This window comes from Ursus americanus, chromosome 10 (assembly GCF_024610735.1).
Source record: "Ursus americanus isolate L20-20 chromosome 10, mUrsAme1.1.p, whole genome shotgun sequence".
Lineage (NCBI taxonomy): Eukaryota > Metazoa > Chordata > Mammalia > Carnivora > Ursidae > Ursus > Ursus americanus.
The window spans coordinates 11006280-11027732 of NC_142136.1; the positions used below are offsets into that span (position 1 = coordinate 11006280).

The 21453-nt window shown below is 40.9% G+C and overlaps 1 protein-coding gene across 5 annotated transcripts in view; it reads right to left on the reverse strand.

The window, feature by feature from the left end:
* Positions 1 to 21453, reverse strand: part of PCCA (propionyl-CoA carboxylase subunit alpha) — a 392273-nt gene that overhangs the window by 326193 nt on the left and 44627 nt on the right. The window lies entirely within an intron of this gene.

The following is a 21453-nucleotide window of genomic DNA, read 5'->3' on the forward strand; positions in this document are numbered from 1 at the left end:
GAACTAAAGAGCTCAATATCAACGAGCCAGAAAATCTTGACACTCATTCAAATACTCTCACATTTGATCTTCATCCATTTTTACCTTTACTTGTAGAAGAGCTGATACGTGCATTAATTCTAAGCCTACTCAAAACTTAGAAATATATGCTCCATTTTTAAGACTACTCACTGTACAATGTGTTAAACCTATTTTTGCTTGAGGTGAGGCATGCACTACTGAAAAGAGTAACTTATTTATTTCTAAAAGAAACTATTCTTTTAAAATTAAAACGGGATTCATATATCTTTGAAATGGCTTTCCCTAACAGTTTTCCAGTTTAAGGAACCTCCAATCCGTTTAAACTTTACAAGGCAGACATAAAAACAAGAGCACCTACATCTACCTGGACATTTATGACGTCTAATATGGAAAATATTGTTGAATACTGCTAAGTTCTATTCTTCAGCCATGAATTTTTAAGAAGCATATTGTTTTAAATGAAAAATAAAACCTACAAAAAATAAAACCAATTCAGTCATCTTTTAGAAAGTTCAGAGTTATCTTTATCAATAAGTAAAAAATTACAATGTGCCCAAGAGATTTACACATCAATATTTTAATAGAAAATACTCAAATATATACACTCTGCAATATCTTTAATAACGTCCCCTGCAAGAAAAAGCATCCAGGCTCGCAAAGGGATCCTAAATATTCCCATGGTCAAAGCAAGGTTCTCCTTGTGGTTATTTTTGCCTTGCTTTCCACCCCCCCAACCTCAAGTTGTTCTTCTCCCCTCAGACCAGAAAGCTTCTCCTCTACTGTGCTCTGTCCAGTTTAGTTCCTATGACTAGCAACTTTATTGTTGTAATTGTGGCTGTGGTTTTTTTCCTACAAGGAAGAAACCAAACAGTGAGCAATCCTTAAAAAAAGAATGCATTAGCCAAGTGGGGATAAACTAAAGTTAAATCCACATTTATTCTGTGTATTTTATCCTCCTCCAGGTACCTACTATTACAGACACACTTAAATTTTCACTTCTACCACTGGGTCTTTCCCAGATGAATCTCCTTTAATCTGAATTCTGATGGTACTTAGTGCAAATTTTGGCATTTAATTGCACCCTGCCTAGCAATGTTATTCTGACTGCTTTAAAGACTATGTCTATTATAATTTAGACACTCTCCTCCACCAGATTAGAAGGTCCTGCAAGATAGAGGTTATGTCTTAAATCCTTTTTTTTTTTTAATCACTCCCACCACAATGCTATGTGCTAAAAGCTTATTAACTCATAGATACACATGGATGGCAGTTTATTTAATAACTTTCATTGTTAAGCCATCGTCTTATTTTTTTTTAAGATTTTATTTATTTATTTGACAGACAGCAAGCAAGAGAGCACAAGCAGGGGAAGCAGCAGAGGGAGAGGGAGAAGCAGGCTCCTTGCTGAGCAGGGAGTCCAATGCAGGGCTCAATCCTAGGATCCTGGGATCATGACCTGAGCCAAAGGCAGACACTTAACCAACTGAGCCACCCAGGCACCCCTAAGACATTGTCTTTGAGGTGAAAGTCTAGCACAAATTAAAAATTCTCCAATCTTAGCAATACATATGGGAACTGAAGGTTGTATGGGAAGAAATTAAAAGACACATACACACATACATGTGTATATTTATATGTCCAAAATTTTTATAACAAACATGCATCAAAAAGTAAAAGAATCTAAACAGTATTTTGACTTACTTCTAGTCTTTTTTTCTAAATATATTTTGTAACCATAATGCATATATAATTTCACATCCTTTTGTTTTATAACTAACATCTTAATAGACATGTTTCCTGTTATTACAAACTGTAAACATACTGAGAATCTAGCTCAGTGCCTAACATATTTTAGCAGATGATCAATTCTGTTCAAATAAACACTCAAATAAATTAATGTCAAAAGCGGGTCAAAACTGCTTACCAGCTTTACAAAGAAAAGACAAAACATGCTGTTTCTAAATGGTTGATTGGTTTCTTTTATTTCTCAGAAACAAACCTTTCTTCAAAGGTAGAAGCCTATACCAGCATCTCAACAAACCCACAGTGAAGCCCAGGGTCAGTACTAGCAACATTCCTGGGCAAAGCCATTTGAAAGAAAAAACTGGAATCCTTTGCTACCTTAGTTACCAAGGGGATACTTATGAGTCAATCAGGAAAGAAAAATTTTTTAAACTTTTGAAACTCAAATTTCAATTTTGTTGTCGTTATTGTACTAAACGTCTGAGGCGATTTCACTGGGTTACTAATAGAAAACCAACTGTATTCAAGCCGGGTAGGTGCTCTTCTGAAGAGTGACCTGTCACTGCCTACACTGACTACATGGATTTATGTTTCAAGAATTTCAACATCTTGAAAAATGTAAATTCCTTTTTATATACTTCAATAATATGTAACAATCAGAGAAGTTTAAACTGAACTAATCAATTATCTAGGATATTGCTGGTTACAAGTTTCAAAAAGAAAAGAGATTTTATTTTTTTTTTTTAAGATTTTATTTATTTATTTATTTGACAGAGAGACAGCAGCGCGAGAGAGAACACAAGCAGGGAGAGTGGGAGAGGAAGAAGCAGGCTCCCAGTGGAGGAGCCTGATGTGGGGCTCGATCCCAGAACGCCGGGATCATGCCCTGAGCTGAAGGCAGAAGCTTAACGACTGTGCCACCCAGGCGCCCCAAGAAAAAAGATTTTAAGTATGAAGTAGTCCTCAGAAACTTTCCAATAGGTTTTTAAAGATTATTAATTTCCTCCTCAAGCATTGAGTTTTATATTTTAAGTTTTATTATTTAAATAGAAAAAAATTACTTGAGCCAACCTTTTATTTTCCAAATAATATTCTAACAAAACAAAGTGTTTCTCAACTTACAGAACTGAAAAAAAAATCATCTTCCTCATTAACTTTTTTTCAAATGTCTTTAAGCACTTGGATATAGACAGGTTAAAAATTGTGCCTGAGGGGCACCTGGGTGGCACAGCAGTTAAGCGTCTGCCTTTGGCTCAGGGCGTGATCCCGGCGTTATGGGATCGAGCCCCACATCAGGCTCCTCCGCTATGAGCCTGCTTCTTCCTCTCCCACTCCCCCTGCTTGTGTTCCCTCTCTAGCTGGCTGTCTCTATCCTGTCGAATAAATAAATAAAATCTTAAAAAAAAAAAAAATTGTGCCTGAATTTTTAAAACTGAGTTAATGGAAAATTCCATATTAGCCCATTAGATGCCTCAGATATGCTTTAAAAAGATAGTCTGTTTGGTCAAAAACATTTCATCTTAGTGTTAAAAAGTACACTAGACCAGGGGCGCCTGGGTGGCACAGCGGTTGGGCGGCTGCCTTCGGCTCAGGGCGTGATCCCGGCGATCTGGGATCGAGCCCCACATCAGGCTCTTCCCCTATGAGCCTGCTTCTTCCTCTCCCACTCCTCCTGCTTGTGTTCCCTCTCTCGCTGGCTGTCTCTATCTCTGTCGAATAAATAAATAAAATCTTTAAAAAAAAAAAAAAAAAAGTACACTAGACCAGATCTGAGTGAAAGCTTTTCAATACCTTCTCAACTAATACAGATTGAAAACGATAGGGAAGATAAGCAGCTTTGAAGAGGTTTCCTCATGCTGGGAGGGTTTTTTTTTTTAAATCTATCACTCAGGAAGATTTGTAGTCAGGTGGGCACTCTTTACCGTGTCCATGAATACTTGAGTTTTCCCTGGGATATCATCCAATGCAAACACAACACAAGGTGAGACACTGCCAGGATGAGAAAATGTAGACTAGACGTGCTCCTTTCCCTAGAAGAGCAATGCCTCATACAATCTGCCCAGACTTCAGTATCCACCAGATTCTTTATCAACAAGCAAAAGTCACCCTTAAAGACTGAAAACGTAAAGAAAAGAATGCCAACTGCATCAATCTTAATTTGAAAACCCAGGGGAAAAAATCATTTTTTTTCAGATTTTACTTTTTTTAAACTAATCTCTACACCCAACGCAGGGCTTGAACTCACAACCCCGAAACCAAGAGTCACACACTCCACAGACTGAACCAGCCAGGCACCCCCAGAAAAATCATTTTTTTAAAAATCGGATAAAATCTTATTTCTAAGAGGAGGAAAAAAATAACTTTTTTCTCTATTCTATACAATGTACATAAAGAGATTCACACAAATGTCAACAGACTAGCATTCTAACATATCCTTCTAGAAAGGCAATTCATTCCTAGAAAAACAAAGAATGATTTTTCAGGGGCACCTGGGTTGGTCAGTCAGTTAAGCATCTGCATTAGGCTCAGGTCATGATCCTGGGGTCCTGGGATCAAGCCCTAGGTCAGGCTCTCTGCTCAATGGGGAGCCTGCTTCTCCCTCTCCCCGTGCTTATGCACTCACTCACTCTCTGTCAAATAAATAAAATCTTCAAAAAAAATTTTTTTTTCAAAATCAGTAAATACTATATTTGCTTTGATTCCACCTTGTAAAACTACATGTGTGGCACTGACACATTTATTCATGATTTTTGGATGGCAGAATTAGTCACTTTACTATTTTTCTTCTGTTGTAACTTACATAATTTTCAAAATGGTAAAACCACAAATTAAAAGTTACAAGGAAAAAAGAACAGGTTTTTTCTAGTTGCAAAACTCTCAATCTATTTTCTAAAATCCTCTTTTCCCAGTACAGAGATTCCTCAAAAACTTAAAAATAGAGCTACCCTATGACCCAGCAATTGCACTACTGGGTATTTATCCAAAGAATATATATATAGTGATTCAAAGGGGCACACACACCCCAATGTTTATAGCAGCAATGTCCTCAAAAGCCAAGCTATGGAAAAAGCCCAGATGTCTATACACACACACACACACACACACACACACACACACTGGAATATTACTCAGCCATCAAAAAAAAGAATGAAATCTTGCTATTTGCAAGGATATGGATAGAACTAGAGGGTGTTATGCTAAGCAAAATAAGTCAGTCAAAAAAGACAAATGTTCACAGCTGAACATAGGGAAAGGGAAGGAAAAATAAGATGAAAACAGAGAGGGAGGCAAACCATAAGAGATGCTAAACTCTAAGAAACAAACTGAGGGTTGCTGGAGGGGAGAGAGTAGGGGGAAGGGATAATTGGGTGATAGACATTAAGGAGGGAATTTGATGTATTGAGCACTGAGTGTTATATGTAACTGATGGATCATTAAATTCTACCCCTGAAATTTTTTTTAAAGATTTTATTTATTTATTTGAGAGAGAGAGAGAGAGAGAAAGGCCACAAGCAGGGGAGGGACAGGGGGAGAGAGAAAAGCAGGCTCCCCACTGAGCAGGGAGCCCAACCCAAGGCTCGATCCCAGGACCTCGGGATCATGACCTGAGCCGAAGGCAAGATGCTTAAGCCACCCAGGTGCCCCTACCCCTGAGATTAATAATATACTACATGTTAACTAAATTGAATTTAAATAAAGAATTTTTTTTTTAATCCTGTTTTCCTATCAGTAAAAGGAACTGTCCCAGAACCAATTATGGAACCAAAGGGTTTACTGAGTCTTTATTTGGCAGGGATGCATTTCTGAGAATACGGTAAACAAAAGGAGAATGAAAAGCAGAATGACTTGAACAATATTCTCATCCCACTGACACCTGGTGTCAGGGAGCAATCCGAAGGATGGAGTAGGGGAGAGGAGACACAAAGTATGAAGCAAAACCTTAGCAAAAGCAATGTCAGTGTACCAAGACCACAGTGAAATGGATTGTGGAATGGGGAAGGGGGGGCAGAGGTAAGTATCAAAGGGTGGGGTGGTTATGGTTATGATTGGTTGCAAAGGTTGAGAGAGACAGAGTAATTGCTGAGGAAAGGTTTGAAGTGGAGGGTTTTTTTAGTTTAGGAAAAACCTGAACAAATGCCCTTGAGAAGGACTCTCTGGAAAGTAAGGAGCTTAAAAACACCTGGGAGATGAAATAATTCACTTTGACAATCAAGTGGCAGAGCTGGGAGATAGAGGGAAGCAGAAGACAGGGAAAGGGATAGAGGTCACACACCCCCCCACACACACACACACACAAAATATAAGCCAGAATTTAAAAAGAAAAAAGATGAAAGAGAGGGTGCCTGGGTAGCTCAGGTGGTTAAGCGTCTGCCTTCAGCTCAGGATCTTTGCGGTCCTGGGATCAAGCCCCGAATCAGGGAGGGAGGTGTCTCCGCTCAGCAGGGAGTCTGCTTCTCCCTCTTCCTATGTGCTCTAAGTAAATGAATAAAATCTTTAAAAAAGAAAAAAGATGAAGGAAAATCAGACAGGAAAGACAAACAGGACACACAGAAGGACAGACAGAGCTTGTTACACAGTTCAAGACAAGCTCCCAAAGCTCCCACCCATTCCACGGTTGCTGTGCTGCCTGGAAGGGCTTCTCCAAAGACATTCTCAACCCACCACTGCAGAGAAAGCAGCAGAGATACGATCAAGAATGTGCCTTTCCTTCTTAATGATGGGAAGATGCCAAGAATGGGCATATACATACAGGTAGCTTTATAGATCTGTTGACAGAAATTAAAGGCTCTGGCTTTTGGCAGTTGCTATTTTTTGTGTAAATCAAGAGACAAGATCACCAAAAGAGGGGTTATTGGTGGTATAAGAAGATTATAAAAAGGGCTGGAAATGGTCACTGGGAGCATGGGGAAGCAAACTAACAAGAGAAATCTAGTAGGACCGCCAGGTATAAATTTCAAAATTCTTGTTGTGAAAGAACTTAATGCCAACAAAATGGCACAGCCTCTATGTCAAACACTACAAATTCCTCAAAAAATTAAAGAAAGAAATACCATGGGGTGCCTCACTGGCTCAGTCAGTGGAACATGTGACTTATGATCTTGGGGTTGTGAGTTTGAGCCCCAAGCCAGGGGTAGAGTTTACTTAAAAAAAAAAAAAGAAAAGAAATCAGCATCTCAAAGAGCTATTAGCACTCCCAGGCTCAGTGCAGCACTATCCACAATAGTTAAGATGTGTTTGGAAACAATCTAAATGTTCATTGACAGCTAAGTAGATAAACAAAGTGTGGTATATATGCTTACAGTTGAATACTATTTGGTCTCTTTAAAAAAAGGAATTTTGCAATATGTGACAACATAGATGAACTTGAGGACATTATGCTAAGTGAAATAAGACAGACAGACAAAATACTTAGGTTTCCACTTACAGGAGGTATCTATACTAGTCAAATTCCTAAGATCAAAGACTGGAATGGTGGTTACCAGGGGCGAGGGGAGCAAGAAATGGGGAGTTACCAACAGGCATAGTTCCAATTATACATCAGATGAATAAGCATTGGAAAGCCGCTATACAACATTGTTTAAATACAGTCAACAATAATGTACTGTACACTGTTAGGCTAGATCTCATCCTGAATGTTCTTACTACAAAATTTGAAAACAATGAACAAATTTAGGCCACTTCGGTCAAATGCAACTCTTAAGTTCTTTTGGAGATGATGGTGGACACCAAAAAGCTGAACAGGAAAAGCTGGGTAAAAATCTTGCTAAAAAGTTTATAATAAAAGCAACTCTCATTCCAAAGTCCACCACACACACATTTATGAAATGAGCATTTCTCAGCAAGACAGCTTACAGCAGGGGTGCCTGGGTGGCTCAGTGGGTTAAGTGTCTACCTTTGGCTCGGGTCATGGTCCCAGAATCCTGGGATCCAGCCCCATGGCAGGCTCCCTGCTCAGTAGTGAGTCTGCTTCTCCCTCTCCCTCTGCCCCTCCCCAATGCTCGTGCTCTCTCTCTCGCTCTCTCAAATAAATAAAATCTTAAAAAGAAAAAAAAAAAGAAGAAACCAAGACTTTAAAAAAAAAAAAAAAGACAGTATACAGCACAGGGCACCTCAGTGGCTCAGTCAGTTGGGCATCTGACTCTTGGTTTGGGCTCAGGTGATGATCTCAGGGTCCTGGCATCAAGCACTCAGTGGGGAGTCCGCTTGAGGATTCTCTTCCTCTCCTATTGCCCCTCTCCCTGTTCATGTGTTCTAATAAAATAGATAAATCTTAAAAAAAAAAAAAAAAAAAAAGCATACAGCCTTGTTTCACATGCTGCATAAAATCCCAATTCTTGTCAAATCACCAACTTGCATAAAAGGGTCACCAGGGGAGGCATAATAAAACTCCAAAGGCAAGATTTTATTTTTATAGTTGCTATAAGACAATCAGAAACCCTCCTCTCTGATGGTGGGATACCAAAAATAAGGAATTCAAGTACAAGGCACCACCCCAGAGGTAAATGCCTTACTAAATTCCCGTATCATGTCCATTCAAGGGTGAAAGGTCTCGGAAATATTTCAGCCAATCCAAATATCTTCAGTGGTACTAATAAGGATCCATTTCTAATATCCATACTGCTAAATATTAAACGGCTATGTCTCCAATGAAAACCCATTTACTTAAAAACTCAGTATTAACTGAGATACAGAAAGTTGTAAATGCTTTTAAAAGCTATCCCTGGAGGGGTGTCTGGGTGGCTCAGTTAGTTAAGCGTCTGCCTTCCGCTCAGGTCATGATCCCAGGGTCCTGGGATCGAGCTCTATGCCAGGCTCCCTGCTTAGCAGGAGTCTGCTTCTCCCTCTCCCTCTGCCCCTCTCCTTGCTTGTGTGCACTTTCTCTCTAATAAAATCTTTAAAGAAAAAAAAAAAAAGCCATTCCTGGAGTGTTGATAAGAGGAACTGAACAGACCGACAATGTAGTTTAAATGAACACAGGGGTCTATGCCTCTCTGTTCTGAAGGAGTTTAAGATAAATTACAGATATCATACCACTGTGGCAGACCACTACTTTGCCCAAAAACCTTCATTTCCCTGCTCCCATGGCACATGACTGCCCAGGTAAAGACAAGATTTATCAGACTAAGAGAGTCTGAGTCACCAGGATCAGAAAGGGCAATGTACAACATGCAAATTCTCCACAACTTAAACATAAGCATATTTTCTGAATTTTGGCCATGTTCTTTCCCTTAATCTGGAACACAGATTAACCAAGTTCAACGATGCAAACTAAAGCAACTTCCTAGGGCAAGGGACAGCCAATGACAGTGAGGGCCCAATATAGCCCAATGCCTGCTTTTGTTTAAAAAAAAGAAAATGCTTTATGGGAGCACAGCTATACCTATCCAGTTACTTACTATCTATGGCATCTTTTATGTTGTAACTGCAAAGTTGAGTAGTTGGGACAGCCACCTAAAATATTTACTCTGAGTCTTTATAGGTGAAGTTTGTCCATCCATGCCCTAGGGGAAGGCAAAGCAATAACCAAAGCCCCTGGACATCCTGGGAAATACACTGGCATTCCTACCTAAAATTATTAGATGTTATGTGAGAGAACACTTGAAAGTCACCCTATTTAAACCACTGTATTTTGTTGTTGCTGTTGTTGTTGTTGTTGTTGTTTTGAGTAGGCTCTGTACCCAGCGTGGAACCCAAAGCAGGGCTTGAACTCACAACCCTGAGATCAAGACCTGAGCTGAGATCAAGAGTCAGATGCTTAACCGACTGAGCCACCCAGGTGCCCCTAAAACCACTGTATTTTGTAATATCAATAACTATTACTTGTAATAATATCTCAAATATAATCACTGCTATAAGCACCAACTCAATTCTTCTTAGTGAGAAGAACCAGATTAGTGAACTGCATGCAGTGATTTCATTAGAATATGGCCAGGTCAATCTTAGAGTTTCTCACAGTCAAAGACAGAAATAACTGGTAGTTACATACTTTTTGTACGGTACACAATGGGATCTGACCACCTCAAACATCCTTGCCGAGTGCTCCAAATGGCAAAGTCTAAACCACCCCTTGATCCTCAGCAGTTTCTGCAGCTAGTCACATAAGCTAGGCAACTAAGTAAAACAAGCACCCATAGTGTGACTATTCTAGAACTACTTGCTTCCTGATGGAGGGGCAATAGTTTGTTTACTGCTTGCTACAAAAACGTGCTGAATCCTTGACCCTAGCTGGCAAAAACGTTCCCTGAGTATTTCATATTTCTGCACATCATACAAGAAAGGCACCAACTGCCTATTGTCTCAAAGTATATTTGCACAAGTGTTTGAACAGCCAACAGCCCTAAAAGAGAAGGACAGTGTCTGACTCTGGGGCAAAGCGCTGAGATGCTAATAGTCCATTATAAAAGATTCACTATGTGAGAAGAAGGCTAAACACAAACCATTTCATGTGCAGGTATCATCTGACCCTCTTCATATCACCTTCTCTTTGTCTTTGAATTGGGACTTGGGGAACCAGAAAAAAATGCAGATACTCTGACCACTGCCATGGCTGTGAGGAGAAAACAGTCCTTCATGTCTGACCCAGCCACCTTTTATCTTCTTTTTTTTTTTTTTTAAAGATTTTTTATTTATTTATTTGACAGAGATAGAGACAGCCAGCGAGAGAGGGAACACAAGCAGGGGGAGTGGGAGAGGAAGAAGCAGGCTCATAGCGGAGGAGCCTGATGTGGGGCTCGATCCCAGAACGCCGGGATCACGCCCTGAGCCGAAGGCAGACGCTTAACCACTGTGCCACCCAGGCGCCCCCACCTTTTATCTTCTATCAGCACCATGAAACTGAGAGAGCTAACTTGTTAGCCTGCAAGGACAGTAAAATCTCACAGTAAAGATTAGAGTAAAACAGAGTTCTTGACAGGCCTGTGCTCCTTAGCTGTGACACAACCCACTTCATTTGTCGCCACTCCACAGAAGGATCACATCCCCCTGAGGAACTTGTGAGCCGACGACCAATGTTACCACATGGACACTCCCACCGTTGCTCGGATGGACTGTTGTCTACTTTGGGCACTGACAGCATTGCAGATGTCATCCTTGCCATCTTCTAGGACATGGGTTACTTCCCTAACATATAACAATTTTAGGGGGTTTTTTCCTTGTGTTTATGAGCAGAAGAAAATAAGAATAAACTTCATAACAAGAGATATTACAAACAAAAAGCATTGACAGTGGTTGATAACTTCCCATGCTGCAGGAAGACTGAATAAATAACCATTCCAACATTCCTTGCTTCCCTCGACTATCAAGGGCAAAAAGCAAGAGAACATTTCCCAGGGGTGACTGGCTGGCTCAGTCACACTGGAGCACGTGACTCTTGGTCACAGGGTTGTGAGTTTGAGCCCTCACATTGGGTGTAGACATTACTTAAAAATAAAATCTTGGGGCGCCTGGGTGGCACAGCGGTTAGGCGTCTGCCTTCGGCTCAGGGCGTGATCCCGGCGTTCTGGGATCGAGCCCCACATCAGGCTCCTCCGCTATGAGCCTGCTTCTTCCTCTCCCACTCCCCCTGCTTGTGTTCCCTCTCTCGCTGGCTGTCTCTATCTCTGTCGAGTAAATAAATAAAATCTTTAAAAAATAAAAAATAAAAAAATAATAAAATCTTAAAAAAAAAAAAAAAAAGAACATTTCCCAGACTCCCTTGCAATTAAGGTACATATATGTGACCCCAGTTCCACCAAACAGGCACACCCAAAGAAATGAGAGTAATGTAAAGTGGTTTTACCACTGCAGGCCGATTACATCTCATGCCAGGCACAGAAGTAAAGGAGTCAGTTCTTCTAGGACAGCTCTAGAGGAAATTTTGGGTCTATTCCAGAACATCAAAAGTGGCAAAAATGATCAGTAGTGGAAGCTGGGTCTGTTCTCTAACAGACTTGTTTCACCTGACTGGGTTGTCCATGTCTTCTGGCCCTCCTGGAGATTCTGTGACCTACCTTAAATGCAACAGAACTAGGGTCAGCAAACTTTTTCTGTGAAGGGCCACAGAGTAAATAGTTTAGGTTTTGTAGAGCACAGACTCCATCAAACCCCTCAACTCTGCTTTTGTAGCACAAAAGCAGCCATACACAATACAAAACCAAATGGGCATGGCTGTGTTTCAATAAATCTTTATTTATAAAAACCATGTGGTGGGCCACATTTAGCTCACAGGCCATCATTTTCCAACCCCTGTCTCAGAAATGCTTTTCAGTCCAAACTGGGTCAGTCAGGATTCTCCAGAAATAAAGTAACACGATCAAACATGTTTACCTGAAAATAACACAAACATGTGAGGGGGACTAGAAAAACCAACAGAGGATGGTGAGGTTCAAGGAACTAGCAAGAGTGGGAAGCCATAACCACCCTAGTCCCAAAGGGGCTTGGAGCAGGAAGTATATAAGTAGAGCTAGTGAACATGCGGGCCCAACACTTGCTCCAGCCCTCGAACAATATGGGCACTGCCAAAACTGAGACAAGCAGGGAAGTGGAGGTGGGATAAACAGCCTGATCTGCTTGATATCTTCAAACAGCCAAGCAGAAACACAGGGCAAGGAAGCTCAAGTGATAGACTCCATAGATGCCAGTGTCCTGCTGATTGATCCATAAAAGAAGAAATTTAAGAAACTGGAGTTCATCAGAATTTAAAGGTTTTGCTCTTCAAAAGACACCCTTAAGCACAATGCAATACCAATTCCCACCAACTAGGATGACTATAATAAAAAAAAAAGACAAATACTAATAAGCATAGGCGTGAATGAGGAGAAATGTGAACCCTCATACACTACTAGTGGGAACGTAAAATGGTGCAGCTGCTTTAGAAAAGGGTCTGGCAATACCTAAAAGTTTAAGTATAGTTACCAAATGACCCAGCAATTCCAATCCTAAGTATATATGCAAGAGAAATGATAACATATGTTCACACAAAGACCTGTACACACCTATTCATAACAGCATTATTCATAGTAATTAAAAACTAGAAGCAACCCAAATGCCCACCAACTGGTAAATGAATAAGATGTGTTATAGTCATACAACAGAACAATACTCAGCCAAAGGGGGGGGGGGGGGACTGATCAATGCAACAACACAAATAAATCTCAAAAGCATTATGTTAGGTGAAAAGAAGCCAAACACAAAAACCAACAACTATACAATTCCATTTAATTGAAGTTTCTAGAGAATGCAAAACTACAGACAGAAAGATCAGTGGCTAAAGAGATGGAGGTGAACAAGGAGTGACTACAAATGGACACAAGGAATCCACATGGGCAATGGCAATGTTCTAGAACTGGATAGCAGCGAGGGTGGCACAACTCTGAAAATTTACTATAATTCTATAATACAGAATATATGTATTATAATACAAATGGGTAAACTTTATGATAAGCAACTTGTACCTCAATAACACTATTAAATAAAAATCAGTAAGGTTCATATTCACTTTTTTAATCCACTACGCTGTGAGCTCTGCTATGTAAGGAACTTCTGGCACATAGCACAGTGACATATACTACAAATGTTTGATTAATAACTGCAGCTAATAAAAAGTCAGAATTCACCTGACAAAGAGAACTCTGGTAACAGAAGGCACTTCAGAAGGGCGCTCCAGCAGCAGATGGAGGGCATCCAATGCACAGAGCCCAGAGAGACCAGAGGATGGTTAGGGAGAAGAAAGCCATGCAAATGGAGGGACAGTCATCAGTGCTGCATGCCTCAGACTGACCAACTAAGGTGGGGAGTCAGAGAAGTAGCTACTGAATCTAACAAATCAAATCTCTGGCCATTGTGGGGACCAACAAACAAATAGAAGCCTAGCATCCCTGAGTTGAAGAGCAAATGCAAAGAAAGAAAGAAAAACTAAAGACTAGCCTTTCATGCGGCTTAACTGTAATGTTTGGCAATGCAGGACATTTTCTCTGTAACTACTGGGAAAGCTCAGTACACACACAAGGTAGTCAATACAACTTTCTGATTGCAGACTGATAAAACTTTTCAAAAAGATCATCCCACCACAGAGAAATACCTAACAGATGTGAGCATGTGTACCTTACAAACCTGACTAGAAGTCCCTAAGATGGGAACAAAACTACTATCAGCAGCCAAATATATGGCCTTAAAGACGAAAGAAAGACAACCTAGGGGCGCCTGGGTGGCACAGCGGTTAAGCGTCTGCCTTCGGCTCAGGGCGTGATCCCGGCGTTATGGGATCGAGCCCCACATCAGGCTCCTCTGCTATGAGCCTGCTTCTTCCTCTCCCACTTCCCCTGCTTGTGTTCCCTCTCTCGCTGGCTGTCTCTATCTCTGTCAAATAAATAAATAAAATCTTTAAAAAAAAAAAAAGAAAAAGAAAAAAGAAAGACAACCTAGAAAGCGATCCTATAAAATCTGTGGAGATTTGATCACAAAGTTCTGGAAACGGATGGTGGCGATGGTGGCACTACACTGTAAATGTACTTTATTCCACCGAATTACACAATTAAAAGTTAATAAAGCAGTAAATTTTACTTTATGTATATTTTACAATTAAAAAAAAAACTATACAGGGGTGCCTGGCCAGCTCAGTCAGTGGAGTGTGGAGCTCCTGATCTCCAGGTTTGTGGGTTCCAGCCCCCACTGGGTGTAGAGATTACCTGAAAATAAAATCTTAAAAACAAAAAAAACCCATAGAGATTCAATCACGATTTGTAGCCTATCGCTGACAAGCAATTATGAAAAAAAGCATTTGTAGAGCTTAGTTATGTAGTAAAAAAAAAAAAATACAAATAGTACCACCTAAGAAAAACTGTAGCAAGGGAGGAAAAAGTGAAAACAAAAAGAAGAGACAAGAAAATACCAATAACAAAATGTGGGCTCAGCTCTAGCTTGTAACCATTTCCCAGTTGCTAAACAAAAGCTATCACGCATGCATTCAGGATTGTGATGATGAAGACTTAAGTCCACATACATCCTATTTCGGAATACAAATTTCTGAAACAATGGCAGAGTGAAATTCAAGGAATAGGATTAAGAAATAACCTCCAGGGGCACCTGGGTGGCTCAGTCGTTAAGCGTCTGCCTTCGGCTCAGGGCGTGATCCCAACGTTCCGGGATCGAGCCCCGCATCCGGCTCCTCGCTGGGAGCCTGCTTCTTCCTCTCCCACTCCCCCTGCTTGTGTTCCCTCCCTCGCTGGCTGTCTCTGTCAAATAAATAAATAAAATCTTTTAAAAAAATAATAATAACCTCCATTTGTTGGGGCACCTGGGTTGCTGGGTCAATTGAGCGTTGGACTTCTAATTTCAGCTCAGGTCCTGATCTCAGGGTCATGAGATTGAGTCCGGTATCAGGCTCTGCACTCAGTAGGGAGTCTGGGATTCTCTCTCTACCTCTCCCTCTACCTCTCACCCTGCTCACAAAAGCTCTCTCTTAAATAAATCTTTAAAAAAATAATAATAATAAAGAACCTCAATTTGTAATCAGGGTATTTTTTTTAAGATTTTATTTATTTATTTGAGAGAGAGAGAGCGTGCATGTGCATGAGCAGAGAGAGGGGTAGATGGAGAGGGAGAAGCAGACTCCCCGCTGACCTGCGCGACCGACACAGGGCTTGATCCCAGGACCCTGAGGTCACAACCTGAGCTGAAGGCAGATGCTTAACTGACTGAGCCACCTAGGTACCCCTATAATCAGGGTATTTTTTTTTTTTAAAGATTTAATTCTTTGAGAGAGAGAGGAGCGAGAGAGCAAGCAAGTGGGGGCGGGGCAGAGGGAGAGACAGAGAATCCCACGCAGACTCCCCACTGAGTGCAGAGCCCAGGGCTAGGGCTCAATCTCAGGACCCTGAGCGGGGAGTCTGCTTCTCCCTCTCCCACTGCCCTTCACCCTGCTCCTGCTCTCTCTGGCTATCTCTCTCTCTCTCTCTCTCTCTCTCTCAAATAAATAAAATCTTTTTAAAAAATTTTATTTATTTGAGAGAGATAGAGCACAAACAGGGGGGAGAGGGAGAAACAGGCTCCCCACTCAGCAGGGAGCCTGACGTGGGGCTCGATCCCAGGACCCTGGGATCATGACCTGAGCCAAAGGCAGACACTTAACCGACTGAGCCACTCAGGTGCCCCTACTACTTCGATTTTTAAAACAAAGCTTTTAAGCAATGAAGATAACCATTGCTTCCCACCCTCTTAAACAACTCCCATTTCCACCCTAAAAGCAATCACCAACAGTTTTGCATGTGACCTTCCAGACTTACCTAAACATCTTCATATGTACATGCAGGCATGAAAGTGCATCGTTTTATGATTTTCTTCCCATAAATTGTATCACGCTATATATTATTCTTACAACTTAGTTAATGGCTATATGACGTCCTAGTAACCTGGGTAAACCACAACTTATTTAACCATTCCTCCAATAATGGATATTGTTTCCAATTTGCAGATGCTACAATAGGCTTCCCTGAACATGCCAATCTGTATGCATGTGTATATGTAAGAAAAATATCTGAGTTTAAATGCTACAAACTACACACTTAAAAGCTTATGTCACTTAACATGCCTACCAGAGATGAATTTCCCCACACTGCCACTGAATAATTGATCTTTCAGATTTTAATTAACTAATGGAGGGGAAAAAAAGGATTCCTCACTTTTTTTTTTTTTAATTTGCATTTCCCTAACAATTAGTGACTCTGGGTATATTTTCACATCTGTGAGCTATCTGTATTTCTCCTTTTGACCATTAGCCATTTTTTTAAATTTTTTATTATGTTATGTTAGTCACCATACAGTATATCTTTAGTTTTTGATGTAATGTTCCATGATTCATTGTTTGCGTATAACACCCAGTGCTCCATGCGATACGTGCCCTACTTAATACCCATCACCAGCCTATCCCAATCCCCCAACCACCTCCCATCTGAAGCCCTCAGTTTGCTTCCCAGAGTCCATAGTCTCTCGTGGTTCATTCCCTCTTCTGTTTACCCCCCCTTCAATCTTCCCTTCCTTCTCCTACTGATCTCCCTATTTCTTATGTTCCATAAATGAGTGAAATCATATAATTGTCTTTCTCTGCTTGACTTATTTCACTTAGCATAATCTCCTCCAGTCCCGTCCATGTTGCTGCAAATGTTGGGGAATCGTTCTGATGGCTGAGTAATATTCCATTGTATATACGGACCACATCTTCTTAATCCAGTCATCTGTTGAAGGGCATCTCGTCTCCTTCCGCAATTCAGCTATTGTGGACAATGCTGCTATGAACATTGGGGTGCATACTGACCATTAGCCATTTTTAAGTTTAAAATAAGAGATCTTACAAAAAAGCAAAGGTATGTTTTGGGGTTTTTTTATTTATACATAATGCCTAAACATTATTCTTGTTCAAAATAAAGCTAATAACCCCACTAACCATACCTCTGTCCCCATGACATTTTCTCTGTCCTGGAATCACTTCTCAGGTGAGTATGCATTCTCAGACCTTTGTCTGTGCCAGGGGATCTCAATGGGAAGGAATTCTGTCCTGCAAGACACAGTTGCCAAAGTGCAGACAGTTTTACTTGTCACCTCTAAGGACTGGAGGGATGTTACTGGTGTCTGGTAGGTAGAGGCCAGGGAGGATTTGAAAAACCCTACAACACACAGGACAGCTGCCTACAACAAAGAATTATCCAATCAAATGTCAATAGTGCCAGTGCTGAGCACCCCCGGTCTATGCTTTTATGTAATGTATGTAACTATAAAACTATAAAATCTTCTTAGTGTGGAGTTTTTTTTTTTAAACACCAACAGTATTATTCTAGTGCCATTTCACATGTTTTTTTCAATCTCTAACACGTCTTAGAGATGTTCTGTCAATATGTAGAGATCTACCTCATTCTTTTTTAGCTACTAAAGAATTCCAAGATGTGGCTCTACAGTTTACCAACCATTCCCCTGACAGACCCTCCGCATAGAGGAATCACCCAGCCGGATGATCATAATGAGGTGTCTGCAGCAGACATCCTGTCAGTTGCCCCAGGTTCCCCTTCCTGCTCTGGATCTTTCTCTTCTGAAGCTGTTCCACTTTCTGTAGCCATCTTCCCCTGCCTGTGTGTTAGACCAGGGTTTTCTGTTGAATAAATACATCTGCCATCTCTCCTTCAGAAATCCCTCGTCATTTTCAGGACCATACTTCCCACTGTTTCACACCAAAATCCTGGTTATTTTCCTTTTTTTTTTTTTTTTAAGTGTTTCTCTTCCCTGGGAATTTGGGACAGGAAGATGAAGTCTGATTTATCCCAATAGCTTAAATTAGATGTCAGGACTCTTTAAAATTTTGTATTTCTTACCACAGGATATACAGCACATATATTTTTAGTTTAAAATTAAAAAACTGTGAATATTGTTTGTTAAATGAAACAGTTAAAACTTTTTAAGATGGTCATGAAAAATATCAAAAACCCTTACTGAAAATCTAATCTGGTATCAAAATGGGTATGTGAAAATCATCTTATAGTTCCTAAATGACCACGGCCACAAACACAACCCAGCTTTAAGGAACACCTGTTACCATTCCTCCATTACTGCAGCAAATGACAGATATTCTTCTCAGAGCAGCCACTCTACCAGATACCAAGGCATTCCCAGAAGCTCCCAAAGCTGGCTTTCCAACCTCAGATTCCATTCCCCAAATCGTCCAATACTGCTGCTGGCTTCACAAAGGACACGAAAGCCCTTGACTTATAGTTGTGACTGCTTGTTTTCTCACCAAGAGCTTTAGATGATTATTAAAAACAGCAAAATCAGGGGCGCCTGGCTGGCTCACTCAGTTAAGCCTCCAACTCTTGCTTTTGGCTCAGGTCGTGATCTCAGGGTCCTGAGATTGAGCCCCACCTCAGGCTCTGTGCTCAGCAGCGAGTCCGCTTGAGATTCTCCCTCTCCCTCTGCCCCACCCCTCCCCTCCCATGAGCCCGCACTCATGCTCTCTGTGTCTCGCTCTCAAATAAATCTTAAACAAATGAACAAAAAAAATAGCAAAACCAACGACACAAATGGTCTGCTCCTTAAAATTCCTGGCACTCTACGGTTAGCTCCCTTACTTGAAACAGTAATCATGAAAAGCAATTAAGGAGCTCAAAATGTTTTTGTCAGCACAGTCATTCTCAGTGAACAGGGAGAGGATACGTGAAGCCACCAAACATCTGGGAAATGTTTTTATTCTCTAAAAATAAATCTTTTTTCTCACCATCTCCCAAACAAGAAAATTTCTTCTCCACCAGAGGACAGGATGAGTACTTTGAAAGAGCTCCAGGCCTAATAATTAACCTCGATAATTAGATCCAAAATGATTTCTGCCATTCACTGAATTTACCTGTTGGCTATACGCCTGGGCCTAGCTACCAGGAACAGAATAAAAGCTGAGAAGTGCTTCTTTGAGGACTTAGTCTGGAGACTATGAGAAACACGATCAGATAAACAGAGCTTGGGAATCAGGTCGGGGGCAAAGATAGGGCTCCCATCTTCCACCTTCCCTGGAATTAAAGCACCAAAGAAGGTAGAGAATGGGAGTCAAAAAGGAAGAAGAACTCAACTCCGTCTGTCAGGGGAAATCAAGTTACCTGGTGGGTTGAAGCATGCCCCACCTCCCACAGTACTGCCTCCCACAGGGAGACTGGTCCACTCAGCGAGGCCACGAGACCACGGCTGAACGTCACCAGACAAAAAGCCCCAAGTGTGCGTAAGTCCAACGGCACTGAAGTACCAGGGTATAGACTCTAGTCTACGGGAAGGTTCACTGCAGGTCAGATTGCAGGATGAATTCGTTCCTTACTTTGGGAAATAGATTTGTCACAGGACGAACTGTGAAGACAGAGGTAAAACCGTGCCCAACCCGGCAACAGCAATGGGCAAGGAAGACATGAACAGTTTCACAGGCACAAGCTACTTGTCTTTCATTTCAAAAATCTAACTTTTCTCCAAATCCAAACGTCTGGCTGGCTTAGGAAAGACTACTTGGTGCAGCTATCCACATGCCTCTCTTGTATGAAAGAGTAAATAAATGTATTCAAATTCAGAGGAACATCTGGACAACACAAGGTAAAAAAAGCTGTGGCAGCTGGCTCTCTGGACAGAAAGAACAAGAGAAAACGCTGCCCCTCCAAAAGAAAAACTATGGAATAAAAATAAGACAAGGAAAAGGACTACCTGAGTATTATTTCCCAAACCCACAGTAATAAAACATTTTCCCCCAAAACCTAAGCTCCTAATTCCATTTATACAGTAATGGTCTCTGCTTTTCACTCTCTTTTCTAATTCAACTATTTTATGCTCCACCCACCATATCCCTTTACCATTAAATAGACCCCGTACACTTCCCTCTCCCTTCCCTGACTCTTCCAACATTTATCCTTGGCACTCTACGACAGCAGGGTGTAAAGAGATAGTACATCACGTCCTCTCCCTTCCAGGAGTTCAGGCTAGAATAAAAGAAAGACTTCTACACCAAGTAAAATCAGAAATAATAAATCACAGCATGTACACATTGCTAATACAGAAAATGATTTCATGAAGAATCCATTCTTTAAGTTTTATAAAAGGGAATTTCTAATAAATGGAAAAAAGTGAAAAGACTAACTAATAGACAATTTCTGTACTCAAAGTCATGAAATGGGAAAGGCCCCAGCCTACCCAGACATCCCCCAAATAGCTTGACAGCAAGGTGTATAAAGAGGTACTGATGGGAGAGGATAGGGGAAGAGAAAGAGAAGACTAGACGGGAAACCACCTTGAAAGCAATCTTCAATGTCCTAGTAAAGAGTTTAGCCCTTAACTGGGAAGTCACTGGCTCTCAACATTTATCTCCTATGAAAAGAAAATAATGTTCATATGAGGAATGTTATACTTCACGAACAGCAGCTTACTAGAGGTTGCTGCAGCTGGGCCATTCCAAGCAGTTAGCTATAAACATGCTTTCTCTCCCACAAATCTCAGACAAAACTTAACAGGCAGTGCTGTTAACCACGAAAATCTCTTTTCTTTTACTCTAATGTTTTCCAACCAAACTTTCCCCATAATAGGATATACAGCATACTATCAGACATAAACACCCATTCAGCTACATCGAATGCCTCCCCAGACTTGTCTTTTAGTGACTTTTAAGAAACACCCCTGGTCATTCTAATTACAAGTAAAATGGAATAAATGTAGTCCATTCTGTCTGTCCTACTAAACACAGCTAAGAAGTCTGAACAGAATACATGAATCAACTATCTGTGAACCCTGAGCAGCAGCAGACAGACTGAGGAAGTACGAACTTCAAATTACTATAAGCCAGTGGTGAGTTTTCACATTTTCCAAGATCCCCCCCATGCCTAATCAAAAAATCTGATACCCAAGGTAGGTACTGGGGTGCTGACAGAGCTCCAGGAGAAGCCATATACTTCTGACTCGAAAAGCAAAAAAGCGAGCTCCTAACACTTAGAACACTACAGAAATCTCCCAGGGTTTTTTGTTATTGTTTTAAACTTGATTCTTTTGTGCCCCAGCCACCAAGTAATTCTTTGGCTGCAACAGGAGCCAACAGGCAAAATGGGAGCCTGCAGGAGCCAAAACAGTCAAGAGAAGGAACATTCTTCTCCCATCGGTGAAACAGCAGTCCCATGAGGGTAGGTAAATTCCCACTGCCTTTTTTCTTTTTTGACC